The 13,902-nt window shown below is 50.1% G+C and overlaps 1 protein-coding gene across 2 annotated transcripts in view; it reads right to left on the minus strand.

Annotated features, from left to right (window-relative positions):
* Nucleotides 1-885, minus strand: part of Ralb (v-ral simian leukemia viral oncogene B) — a 34,478-nt gene extending 33,593 nt beyond the window's left edge. The window contains exon 1 of one of the 2 annotated variants that reach the window (NM_022327.5): nt 680-885. The gene's annotated coding sequence lies outside the window, so the exon portion shown is untranslated. Of the gene's footprint in view, nt 1-300; nt 364-679 lie in introns of those variants that run through there. The other variant, XM_006529782.2, reaches the window with a different exon arrangement.
* Between the last annotated feature and the right edge of the window lie 13,017 nt (nt 886-13,902).

Consider the following 13,902-nt stretch of genomic DNA (forward strand, 5'->3'; position numbering starts at 1 on the left):
CCTAGATTCCAGGATTCACTTGGAAATGAACTCTAGGAAAAAGGACCCTGCTGTGGGTGCCGCGCCCTCTGGGGACACTCAAGTCTGGGCCACAAGCAAGTCTGAGCCACGAGCTGACTTGGCTCAGAGAACCGGGTCAGGAAAACCCTTCAAGCCACGGTGCTTCTAAAAACCACCTTTGATGCTAGTCACACTCTGAAAGGCAACTGGAAGACAGAATCAAAAAGTAATTCACAACCAACAAATCCCTACAAACTTCTTGAACCCAGCTCCCAGGTCACCCAAAGTACAAGTTCCTACCTTTAAGAAAGAAGTTTGGGCAACATTTTATGGATCTGAAAGGGACGGAGGAAGTGGACCAACTCAGGAGGGAGGCCCGAAAAGGCAGGAAGTGGCCATTTGTGGAAAAAGGGAAGGACAGGCAGCAAGGGAAGAGAAACTGGGGCGCCTCCCCCATGTCCTCAGCACCCCCAGATCCGGCTGGGAGTCTCTCCGGCTTTCCCAAAAGACACCTTTCAAGCCAAGCGGGGCGCAGTCCGGGGCGTTGTCCTTCATGAGACGTGTCCCTCCCTCCCAACGTGGAACTAGGAGGCCTGCAATCGCGCGGAGAGCGTACTCACTTCCCTATCCTAGGGCGCACCCCTCGTCTGCGGTCCCCTGCGGGGCACAGCATCCTTACCTGGGGGAGCCGTCCCACCGCCGCTCTGGCTATGCGCACAACCAGAATCGCCGCTCTCACGAGCGCCCCGCCCCGTCCTGGGGCCGGACCCCAGCTGTCCCCAGTCGATTTGTCATTGAGGAGTGGTGAGCTCGCGCGTCCCCACCCCCCGGAGCGCGTTCCCGCTGTCCGCCCGGCAACCCTGTCCTCTCCAGAGGCAGCCCTCCCTTCCGTTCTCCGAGGCCACGCCTATTGACCAATCCGAAGAGGTACTTCCAAACCTTCACCAATGAGAAAACACATTGAGTGTGTGGGCGTGGCACCCACGGAACGGCCCCACCCATTCCCCCTTCCTTTCGGCTCCCCAGCCGGACTCGCGCACGTGACCGCTGCTGCAGTGGCAGAGCTTGGGAACTGGTCTGGGGACGCCGGGGCGTGGGCGGGTGCACTCCTGGGGAAGCCGGAGCCAGGCCAGAGTTGTGAAAAAGCCAAGAAAGACTGAGCTGATAGAAGCCAATGAGGAGGACTGTGTGGCCAAGTGTGGCCTGCGCCCTAGTGTGGAAGGTGATAAGCAGCTTTGAAGACCCTTGGTCAGGGACTGGAAACTCCAGGTGGCATCGCCTCTAGCTTCGCCCATGACACCCTACTAGTAAAGGAATTACAGCTATTAATTTGACCTAGGTCACAGGCCAGGTCAGGAACCCTAACCCTAGCTATAGCCAGCGGCAAGAACTACAAGCTGCAGGCTGCCCTTCATCACCCTCCTACGCTCAGGAGCTTATTTTCTTACGCGTTTTCGACTAGGGTTGATTTTCCCAGCTGAACATTAGCCACTTCTCACTGCCACAGTTGTGTGATACCCCACCCACCCGTACGAACTGGTGCTTTTCACTGTATGGTAATTAATAATTCAACGTTTGTTTCTGATCTTTAAGGAGGGAAACAGTGATAACCGTAGCCCGCACTGTGTAATTATTCTTGCTGATAATTCTAAACTAGGATACTTGTATATTATATCAGAGGCTTTTGTGCTTTGTTTAAATGGTTCCATACCAGCAACTAACAGACCTAGTCCTCCCACTGACAGCATAAGGAGAAGCCAAGTCTCCCTGGGCTAGCAGGTGGCTGGAGGGGTAAAGACACCCGCAGAGACAAGCCCCACAGCCTCAACAGACTTGGACCCCTGTAGACCCCTGGGAACCACATAATGGGAAGAGAAAACTGGCTCCCTCAAGTTGTCCTCTGATGTGCACTCCCTCTTCTCTCTCTCTCTCTCTCTCTCTCTCTCAACCTTCCTCCCTCTGCACACGCAAATTTAAAAGAAAGAAAAACTGCCAGGGCTCTTAAAAAAAAAGATTTATTTTATGTGCATGGGGGTTTCTTTCTCTTTTTGGGGGGTGGTGGTGGGAGGGGAGGGGTGGTCTTATTTTATTGTTTTTTGTTTTTTGTGTGAGACAGGGTTTCTCTGTGTGACTGCCCTGGCTGTCCTGGAATTCACTTTGTAGACCAGGCTGGCCTCAGACTCATAAAGATCTGCCTGTCTCTGCCTCCTAGTACTGGCATTGAAGGCATGCAACACCATGCCTGGCTATGTGCATGGTGTTTTACCTGCACTGAATCTATGTACACCACATGGGTGCTGAGTGCCTGCAAGAGAGGGTACGGATCCCCTGGAACTGGCATTACGGGTTCTGAACCATCGTATGGGTGTTGGGAACTGAACTTGGGTCCTCTACAGAAGCAACAAGTGCTCTTAGCTGCTGAGTCATCTCTCCAGACTGTACAGGAGGCACTTTCAAACAGCTCTCTGCAGAGTTCATAACCTGGGAGAATCACACTGAAGTCTGACAGAGTCAGGAAGTATGGGCTGAAGGAGAATTCCTCCACGTAACCAGCAGTCATGTAATTAGAGAGCACTCAGCCTCCATGCACCTCTGATCCCAGCTAGCCAGTAGGAGCAATACCTCTAGCTGTAGGTACACAGGGCTAAATGAGGTTACACACAGAGTTAATGAGAAAAGCACAAATGCAGACTACCACGGTGAGGGGCAGCAGATGCCATCGTGAAGGCTGCAGCATGTCCCGACTTCCTCCTCAGGCAAGCCTCGATGATCAGATGCAAGCTTAGACAATAATCTGTCCACGCGTGAAATGACGCTTCAGGAGACAGAGTCAAGAATTGGTTTACCAGACAGGCCAGAATTTCCCTGGTCTTGCCCCCTCCCACCTCCATGTAGCCCCGAGGCTGTGGCCCACCTTTCCTGGAGTGTGTTACAGCTGTTCCTGTCCCTTCCACACAGGATGCACTGGGCTGTCTGAAAAGGCTGATGCGTGCTCTACTCCTGGAATTCATGAGTTACACTGGGACCCCATCCTAAGAGTCTTGTTCAAGGTCTAGACATTCCAAGTCCCACCAGAGAGCGACAGGCACAGAAACAGCACTCTGTGTAGTGACTCTCGCACAGGACATGTGCCCTGCTGTGGAAAGGGTGCTGAGATGGCTCGTGACAGGTCTCAGGTGGGGCCCTTGTTCTCCATGCTCCTTCTCCAGGGTCTCAGAAGCAAGAATATGTGATGCCCAGTAGGGCCCCCTGGGAACCATTTAACCTGCTGATGCCATGGGAAGAAGGTTCTAGACACTCCCTCCTTCAGAAGTACGTGCTGAGCACCGTGGGCATCTTCTGTGCTGTTTGATGAATTGTTTTCTCCCCAGGGTGCTAGGTAACACTGAACTTCTTATCGCCTTTAGTGCTGGATCCAGGATGGGTCCTTCCAGGGAGGAGGAGGAGGGGAGCAGAGCCAGTAGTGGGGGCTCTTCCCTCCACACAACCCCAGCCCTGGGGCATTCCCTGCTGGGGAACAGTAGTCAGTGACTTTGCTCCACTACAGTGGTAGTGGTGGTGGGTACAGGAGCCTTTCAGCCACGACTTCGTGCCCAGCCATGCAAACTGGCATTTCGGCTGCTCCTGTTCTGGTTCTCGCCAAGGCTTCTGTGGGGCTTCTCCTGTGGGAGTTCAGATCTTGGCCCTGCCCAAAGGCAAAGGAGGTAACTGTGTGCAACTCTCTTAGGGGCACTTCTGAATTCCCGACCCTTCATGTGTGCTACCCAGAAGCCGACTTTCCCCATGACTCATGGGGTGTGATTGGGAGAACAGGGAGAGTACATTGTGATGGAGTATGGCCTGGGATGATCTAGAACACAACTGGACAGGCCTGCTGCTTCCTCTGTTGAGAGGATGGCTTACTGAGACTTTGGAGCCACTTGGCTTGTGGCAGTAGCTCTCAAGGGTGGTGGTGGTTGGCAGGGGTAGCTTTGGCAAGGCTCTGCCTTAAAAACGGGGACCTGAGTTCAACCTTCAGAACACATATTTAAAAAGGAAAATAAAAATAAAGAAGAGCCTTCATGTGGTGGCATACATCTGTGACTCCTGTCCTGGGGAGACTGGAACAGGGGAATTCTTGGGGCTCACTGGCCTACTTGGTGAGTTCTAGTTGTCGGTGTCTTAAAAACAAGGTGGACTGCAGCTAGAGAGGTGGCTCAGAGGCTCAGAGCACTGGCTGCTCTTGCAGAGGACCTGGGTTCAGTTCTTAGCACCTATATGGTGGCTCACAACTGTCTGTAACTCCAGTTCCAGAGAATCTGCTGCTTTCTTTCTATATATTCAGGCTCCTGTGTCCACACAGTGCATATATATACATCCAGGCACACAGCTGAGGAATGACAGCCAAGGTGGTCCTCTAACTTCAGTTCTCAAGATCGCGCTCGCGCGGGTGCACGCACACACACACACACACACACACACACACACTGACATAGGTGAATAAATAAATAGCTCTGTCAACACATGCTGTGTGACCCAAAGCAAACCACTTCACCTCTCTGAGTTGAGGTCCACCCTCTGTACCAGGGGAGTCACTACCTGACTGTTTCGTGCAGAATGCCTCCTCCCTCCACCTTAGGCCCTGCTTCTGAAACATCCACCATTTAGAATCCAGACTAGAGGGAAACCCTCGAAGTTGAAGAGCACTGGCCCTCCCCCTAGGCTGGCTCTTTTTAAAGGGAAAAAACAATCTCCTGGGCAGAATTCCCCTCCATCCTTTCTTTGTATTCAGGCTTCTGGGGAAACACCAGATCCCACAGTGCTTTCCTTCCTGGCTCCCCCACCCTCCTTCCAGAAATTCCCCAACGGCTGCCAAGCTTTGACACAAAGAGACAGTTTAGCAGCCAGCGTCTGGGTAGGTAACCTGGGCCATAAGCCAGCCCCCTTCACCCCAGCACATGACTCCTGGGGACACAGGAGAAGAGTAAGACCCAGGACAGGCACTCTGGGGAGGGCCCAGTTGTCACCCGTGTCAAGGGTGCCTTTGACATTGAGGGCCCCAGCCAGGCTGGGTTCCACCCTCAGCATGGCCTAACTGAAGCATGGTGGAGCCTTCCTATGGTCCCAGTGCTTATGAGGTGGAGGCAGAGGGATCAGAAATTCAAGGCCTCGGCCAGAGAGAGGAAAGAGCAGTAAAGGCACCTGGGGACAGAGAGTGTCGCATCTAAGAGACAGTTCTTTGTCTGCTTGGCAGTTGTTGCGTGATAAATCCAGATGGGAAATCTAACCCATCCCCCCTGATGCCTGGGAGGGGGACCAGGAGAGTACACCACTTAAAGGGTCCCTGCTTCCTCCTCTTCCTCCTTCTTCTTCTCCTCCTCTCCCTCTTCCTCCTTCTTTCCCTCTTCCTCCTCCTTTTCCTCTTACTCCTCCTATCTTTGCTGAATTCAAAGGCTCAGCACACCAGGCTCACATGTACCCAAGGTTGGAATGGAGGACTTGGGGGATGAGGGTGAGAACCAGGCTGGAGTTGGGGGTGATCTCAGTAGAAGGTGCCCGTGCTGCTCCCCTTGGGCTCTGAGCTCCATCCTCAGCACCGTGTAGCAAGAAGCATAAGGAAAAAGCCAGTGTTAGAGCGAGAGAGGCTCAAGGGAACTGGATTCCATCCGTGGAAGCCCAGAATGGGAGCCCACAAGAAAATCAAAGTCCTGTGCAGTCCATCTTCTCTACCCATACTCAAGGCAACCCGGATGGCAAGCACATGCTTTCCACCTTACGTCTCAGCCAGGGCTGCAGGGACAGAGAGTCCAGGACGGAGACTGACTCATTCTGACTCAGGGCTGACACCTCACAGCCAGTTTTTGTACCCTCCCTGCCTGGCCAACAAGCCACCACCTCAGCCTGCTGTACAGGAAATCAAGACCTAGGTGCCACCCTTCTCAGTGACTCCTGAAGTCCCCGATAACACTCAGCCCCTTAATTCACCCAAGACCTTCTCCCAAGGCTCCCTAGGTGATGCCTGACTCTCCTCCCATCCTATGGCGTCCCCATGTCTCCTCTTCTGTTGCTCTTGGTTGTCATTCTTGTGCTTCTCACAAAGGTAAAGTGACTGTCCAAGCAGGAATGGGGATATTCTAAGGAGACACTTGTGACTTTCTTTGGCTGAGTATTGAAGCAATGGACCCCAAGGAATTGGAATTGCCCCAGGAGTCTACTGTGGGACAAGGAAAAGCCTGCTACCTGGTGCCACTCACAGGGGAGATCTCGGCACCCAGGAAGAGATCCCACACCGTTCTGATGATTAGTCAGACCACCTTGCAGGAGAGAGTTCAGACAGACTGGAGGTCAGTGATGGACAGGAGCACACCTTGACCCAAACTGCTCAGCTATGTGTAGACCTGGCTCTCTAGTTAGACCTGAACCTCATTCAGCCTGGGCTATGGGGAGAATAGGAGGGAATCACTGGGCCACACAGAATAAGTCTTTCTCTGCTTTTCATTATTTCTTGCCTCTTTAATAACCCTGTCGGGGACCAGTGATCATTTGGGCAGCCAGGACCAGGCTCTGACCCTAACAACCCCAGTAACAGAAATGGACTCTCCCAATGGCCTCTGACACTCCTGTTCATCAGGTTCTTTGCACCGTAGCCCTCCTTGCCCCTTGTATACCATTAACATCCGTACATTACAGATAAGAAGACTGTATCTAACCACTGTTTCCCTGTGCGTGGTTGAAGCAAGGAAGGATGCCTCTGTCCAGGGCCTACTGTGTGCTGACTAAGGCATATCTATAATGTCACATGGTCGTATTTTACAGCTGAGGCTTTAGCGTGGCGATTTGAGAGCACCCTGAAATTTCCTGGGAGAGCGGCAGTAAAGCTCACTAAGTTGGGCCCGAGGAGTGACAGAGATTTTGAGGGTGAAGGGAGCCGCTGGAAGGCTGAGCTCTGAGGCTCTGCTCATGACTGCTGGCCTCAATGGGGCTGTCTGGAGAGGAATGGAAGGAGAAATTTCAAAAACTACACCAACAGCCGAAATCCTGGAATAACAGGAAAGGCACCCCTCCCCCAACACCCTCACCCTCTCCCCACCCCCGCCTGCCTAGTAGACAGGAAACTTCAGGAGCAAATCCCTGCAGACTTCCTCTGCAGATGGAGGTCCTGTGACCCCAGGGACCAGTGACAGTTCTGTGAGACAAAGCCAGTGTCCACACAGTTCAGTTCTTCTCGCAGGGTTTAGTGTTCCCTTGTATAGCAGCCTGCAGCTTTCACTCTCCACAACCAGAGCGTGCACGCCTCGGCAAAGGATGTGCGGGGTGTGTGCGTGTGTGTGCATGTGTGTGTGTGCATGTGTGTGTGCATGTGTGTGTGTGTGTGCATGTGTATCCATGAGCTCATGTGCTTGTGCCACAGCAAATCAAAGGTGGGGCTTATCTGTCTCTTTCCCTTGTCATAGGATCTGGAGTATCCATTGGAAATCTCCAGGTTCTTGTGTCCCAGAATAAAGAATTGTACCAGAAACACATGCTTAGAAAAAGCTAGTTCTGAAATTTGTTATTAAATTGTTTTCTCTTTTCTTTTTCTATTAGATATTTTCTTTATTTACATTTCAAATGTTATCCCTTTTCCTAGTTACCCCTCTGAAAATCCCCTATCCTCTCCCCCCACCCCCTGCTCCTCAACCCACCCACTCCTGCTTCCTAGCCCAGGTGTTCCTCTATATTGGGGCATAGAACCTTCACAGGACCAAGGGCCTGTCCTCCCATTGATGACCAACTAGGCCACCCTCTGCTACATATGAAGCCAAAGCCACGATTCCCTCCATATGTTTTCTTTGATTGGTGGTTTGGTCCCAGGGAACTCTGGGGATACTGGTTAGTTCATATTGTTGTTCCTCCTATGTGGCTGCAAACCCCTTCAGCTCCTTGGGTACTTTCTCTAGCTCCTTCATTGGGGACCCTGTGCTCCATCCAATAGATGACTGTGAGCATCTGCTTCTGTATTTGCAGGCACTGGCAGAGCCTCTCAGGAGACAGCGATATCAGGCTCCTGTCGGCAAGCTCTTGTTGGCATCTGCAATAGTGTCTGGGTTTGGTGGTTGTTTATGGGATGGATCCCTAGGTGGGGCAGTTTCCAGATGGTCATTTCTTCAGTCTCTGCTCCGAACTTTGTCTCTGTAACTCCTTCCATGGGTATTGTTTTCTCTTTTCTGATGTAGCATAAGAACTTGTGAGTTTAACTGCCGATAGATGACACAAGTGAACCACTTCTCAGTTGCCAGCCTTGCTTACAGCAGAAGCAGCTCACAGGCGTTTAGTTTTTGTATCTAATCTCTGACTATTAAAATGTTTATAAAGTTTATTTTTACCAAAGGGATGCAATTCATTATGATAAAGTTGCAGAATAAATGTCATTTTATAACAAAAAGAAAAAAGGAAAAGAAAAAGAAAAAGGAAAAGAAAGAGAAAAAGAAAGAGAAAAAGAAAAAGAGAAAAAGCCAGTTCTGAACTGGACATGGTGGCACAGACCTTTAATCCCAGCACTTAGGAGCCAGAGGCAGGTGGACTTTTGTGAGTTCAAGGCTAGCCTAGTGTGCAAAGTGAGTTCCAGGATAGCCAGGGTTACACAGAGACCCCCTGTCTTGAAAAGAAGAGAATGAACGAATGAAAGAAATAGACACTTCCTTGAGGCAAAGCACACTGAATATGGTAAGGCACACCTTTAATGCCAGCACTTGGGAGGCAGAGGCAGGCAGAGCTCTGTGAGTTCAAAGCTAGCTTTGTTTATTTAACAAGTTCCAGGCTAGCCAGAACCACAAAGTGAGCTCTGTGTGTGGGTGTGTATAGAAACCCGAGGACAATCTCAGCTGTTATTCCTCAGACCATCATTCACCATTTAGTGTATGTGTGTGCATGTATGTGCATGTATTCATGTGTGTGTGTGCTTATACATGGTCCCTCAGTAGCCTAAAACTTGCCAAGAAAGCTAGATACCCTCTGCCCATCTCTACCTCCCCCGAACTGGGAATGCAAGCACATGTTTTGTTGTTGTTGTTGTTGCTGCTGCTGTTTTGTTTGTTTTGCATGGGTTTGGGGGATCAGAGTCAGTCCTCCTGCTTACACTAAATGAGTTCACCCTAGCCCTTTTCCTGTTTGTTTCTGCCACCTTGATTCTTCCAAATTAGCTCTGTCTGGAGACTGAGCGTGAGTCCACAGAGGACCCGAGACCCTCTGTCTATAGAGGAGTCTGTGAGACAGCTCATCTTGGCTCTGGTCGCCAAGACTCTGACTACAGTGACACGCCAGTGCTCTCCCTGAAGAGCTGACTCCATGCTCACCATGAATGTTGCTGGATGCTCAGCAAGAGCCCCTATGGGAACATGTGGGCAATGCAGAGCTGACAAGGGACCCAAGAGGTACTTCCCATTAGAGGCTCCAGCCAGTAATCCTGGCACCCAGCATCCATCTTCCATCTTATAAATCTGCTGAAGATCTGGCCAAACCATCCTCAACCCCGATTTTTCCCCAAGGACACATTAACTGTGTTTTGGATTCTTCTACCCCAGTTGTTAGGCCCAAGCTCCATAAGAGCTTAGATGGGAGCGTAGCTCTGGGATCTATGCCCTGGAGCTGGGTTGGCAAGAATCCACACTTAGGGTGGCCTGGAGGAAAGGCCAGGGCCAGGCAGGCTGACTGCTAACGATCAAATGGGACCTGGGTCCTCGGCCCTGTGTAGCCAGCAGTCCTGGACAGGGGAAGCCAACTACCAGGGTCCCTAGTTCTCTGTGTTGCTCAGAGAGGGCCTGACCCAGCTGTAACTGGCTAAGATGGTCACAGCTCTGTGGCAGCTCTTGCTCCCTCCCTCTCTCTCACTTTTTCATCTTTCCTGGGGGAGATTTTATCAGGGGCTTTAATTTTGTTTTCCTCTACCACCCTTGGAACACAGTACATATTCGTGATGGTTAATATTATCAACTTAACACGATCTAGAATGGCCTAGAAAAAAAACTGTTGAGTAATGTGGTGGTTTGTATATGCTTGGCTCAGGGTGTGGCACTACTGGAGTAGATGTATCACTGTGGGTGTGGCTTTGTCTTAGCTACCTGGAAGCCAGTATCCTGCCAGCAGCCTTCAGATGAAGATGTAGAACTCTTAGCTCCTCCTGCACCATGCCTGCCTGGATGCTGCCATGCTCCCACCTTAATGATAATGGACTGAACCTCTGAAACTGTAAGCCAGCCCCAATTAAATGTCTTCCTTTATAAGACTTGCCTTGGTCATGGTGTCTGTTCATAGCAGTAAAACCTTAACCAAGACAGGTGTGTCTATGATGGACTTTCTAGATTGGGTTGTGTTGGGAAGACCCACTCTAAATGTGGGTGCCACTATCCCTGTAGGCTGGAGTACTGGACAGAAGGGAAAGGACAAAGTGACCAGAGCTCCAGCACTCACCTCTCCACATCCTAACTGTGGATGCAGTCTGAGCAGCCACTTTAAGACCCTGTCACCATGATGGACTGCACCTCAGACCAGAGGCAAACCAACCCGTGCCCAAGCTGCTTTTGTTAGGTGTTCTGACACAGTGGTGAGGAAATTAACTAACTCGGTGCTCAGTACGACTTGTCCTCACTGGGTTGTGAGAGTACCCACAGGAGAACAGCTCCAAACTGGAGTGCTGGAAGCCAGCTCTGCCTTTCCCTAGACGGCTGGGGCCTAGGGTGCAATCATGCATGTGTGCACAGTGACAGGCCCCGCTTTAGAGGCAGGGCAGTTTCTCCTACGCCAGTGAGTCTAGGTTTTTGTTTTGTTTTGGGTTTTTGTTTTGTTGGTTTTGGGTGTTTGTTTGTTTGTTTGTTTCAATCTAAAGAGTAGAGCTATGATGAAATGAAGGCTTGGAAACAAAAACAAAAACAAAAAACAAAAAACAAAAAACAAAAAAACCCAATTCCACTATGGGGACACAGGTTCCTGGGTTTTCCCATTAAATGCTGTAAGAATTTCCCTGAAGGCACCTTTGGTGTGAGTCTTGGGCACGGACTCCAATAGGCACAGTGACTGAGATGTTTGCCTAAGACCTGCATCGTCCAACCACAGGGTAAGGGAAGCAGTGGCAGAGACAGGAGACATTGACTCTTCTGAGAGAAGCCTGAGCTCTAAGCCATGGCTCTGTGGCACAAATGGGAACTAGAGGACACCCGAGGGCATTAAGCAAAGGGACAATTCTGTCAGGGGACAGGGGACAGATGGCAGGACAAAGTACTCAGGCCATTAAGAGTGTCAACAGAATGAGGAAGAAGAGTCTAGAAGCAGCCATGGCAAATCCTACTTGTGAGGTTTGCTCTGGGTGAAGCCAACACCTAATGTAGGATGTAGGGTCAGACGTCAGAACACATACAGGGAGTTCTCTCCAGCTTGGGCTTGACTTAGGCCCCTATTCTCCCATGGCATCTCCTTCAGCCTCCATGTCTGGAAGTCATGGAAGGGCACTGAGTACACTCAGGCTTCTGGACTGGAGGATGGGGCAGTCCTGGGCCACCACCGAGACTGTTCCCTGGACATGTGCAAAGCCTGCTGTTAGGAGGGTCAATGACAAAATTACTGATCTTAGTGCTCTGATTCCAGGCCAAAAAGAAAAAAGAAAAAAATTAGCGCAGAGCTGAGAGATAGCTAAGTGGTTAAGAGCTCTTACAGATCTTACAGAGGAACTAGGTTCAGTTCCCAGAATCCTCTGTAACTAGTTCTGGGGATCTGGTGACTTCTGACCATTGTGGGCTCCAGCACACATGTGGTGTGCATATACGTTCAGGCATTGTGGTGGTTTCAATGAAAATGGTCCTCATAGGTAATAATTCTTTCAAACTTTGGGTCCTCCTTAGCAATAACTCTTTAGAAACAATTGCTAACTAACATTGACAGAACGCTCTGGTTTTTCTTTGCAGGCAGTGGTCAGTGCCAGTACCCACCCTGCTTCCTTCTCGGCACTGCTGTGGAGAGGCAGAAGCGTGCCAGGATACCTAAGCCAGGGTCTTGACCTCTCAGCTTTAGTGTCCTCCCGATAACATAGCTGCTTTAGTTACTATCATGGTTACTCTTCTATTGCTATGACAAAACATCAGAACCAAGGAAACTTATAAAAAACACTTAATTTGGGGCTCACAGTTCCAGAGTGTTAGTCTCTGACCATCATGGTAAGACCCTGTCAGCAGGCAGGTGTGGCACTGGAGCAGCAGCTAAGAACTTACACCTGATCCACAGCAAGGGGGAGAGAGAGAGAGAGAGAGAGAGAGAGAGAGAGAGAGAGAGAGACAGAGACAGAGACAGAGACAGACAGAGAGAGATAGACAGAGAGACAGAGAAACAGAAAGGGAGAGGGAGAGACAGACACATACACAGAGACAGAGAGAGGGGGGGGAGAGAGAGAGAGACAGAGAGAGAGAGAGAGAGAGAGAGAGAGAGAGAGCATGGGCTTTGAAACCTCAAATCCCATCCCCCCAGTGACACATGTACTTTTAAAAGGCCACACCTCCTAATCCATCCCAACCATTTCCACCAACTTTGGATGAAGCATTCAAATATATGAGTCCATGAGGGCCATTCTAATTCAAACCTCCCACATGATATCCCCTGGTCCCCATAGTCTCATGGCCATGTCATAATGCAAAATACATTTAGTCCAACTTCAACAGTCTCCCGAGTCTTTCAGTCTCAAGACTATTTAACAATTCAAAGTCTCTTCTGAAACACAAGGCTAACTATTAATTATAACCTCCTGTAAAACAAAAAAGCAAATTGCATATTTGATAGTTTTCTGCTGAAAGTCTACATGCCCCAGCTACCCTTGCAGACTACAGAAATCATTCTGCCCTTATAAGGGGTTGGCATTTCATCTTCCTCTGTAGACATCTTGGCCATCAGAACACATGGGCAACAAAAGTGCCCCTCATCCTGAATAGACAATGTCCCATCTGGAATCAGACTAAGTTTCTCTTTCTTTCCACCTTGCGTCTCTATAGCCGCTTTCAATAATCTAACAATCTCTACCCTAGAATGACACAGAACATACATTATAACCCCATAGTGCAGGGGTGGGGTAAGGAAATCCTGAGCCAAAGCAAGACTAAACCCAGCAGGGCAAACTCCAAATCCTGCGGCTCCCCATGCACTGTCAACGTGCTTAGACGTTGTTGACCCCACCAGGTGAAATAAGCCACTGCCACAATATTTTAGCCAAATTTGAAGAAAGCTTTATTAAATGTTGGCCAGGATGATGGACACTGGACAGGTCCATATCTGGGATTCCCAGACAACGGTCTCATATTACATTAGTCCAGTGCTTATAAAGGCAAACCCCATACCACTATTGTCTTAGGGGTTCATTGCTGTGAAGAGACACCATGACCAAGGCAGCTCTTATAAAGGAAAATATTTCACTGGGGCTGGCTTGCAGATTCGGAGATTTAGTCCATTATCATGGTAAAAAGCATGGTGCATGCAGGTAGACTTGGCACTGGAGGAGTCAAGGGTTCTATGCCCTGATCCACAGGCAACAGAAGGAGAGTGTGTACCACACTGGGCAGGGCTTGAGCATATAAGACTTCAAAGCCCACGCCCACAGTGACATTTCCCCCAACAAGGCCACAATCACTCCAGCGAGGCTACATCTCCTAATAATGTCACTCCCTGTAGGCCAAGCACTAAAACACACGAGTCTATGGGGGCCATACCTATACCTCCACAGTGATGTTATTCTCACCATTGTCAAATTAGGAGCAAGCATATATCCTGACATGCTTCTTGCCTGCGAACCTCCAGCCTGCGTGTGACTGCACATCCTGTGCAGCTGGGGCGATCAACCTTGTTTATAAAAGTGAAAATATGTGGGTTGTTATCTTAAATGAACACCAGCCCCCAGCATCCCACAAAGTC

Source organism: Mus musculus, chromosome 1 (genome assembly GCF_000001635.26).
Source record: "Mus musculus strain C57BL/6J chromosome 1, GRCm38.p6 C57BL/6J".
Lineage (NCBI taxonomy): Eukaryota > Metazoa > Chordata > Mammalia > Rodentia > Muridae > Mus > Mus musculus.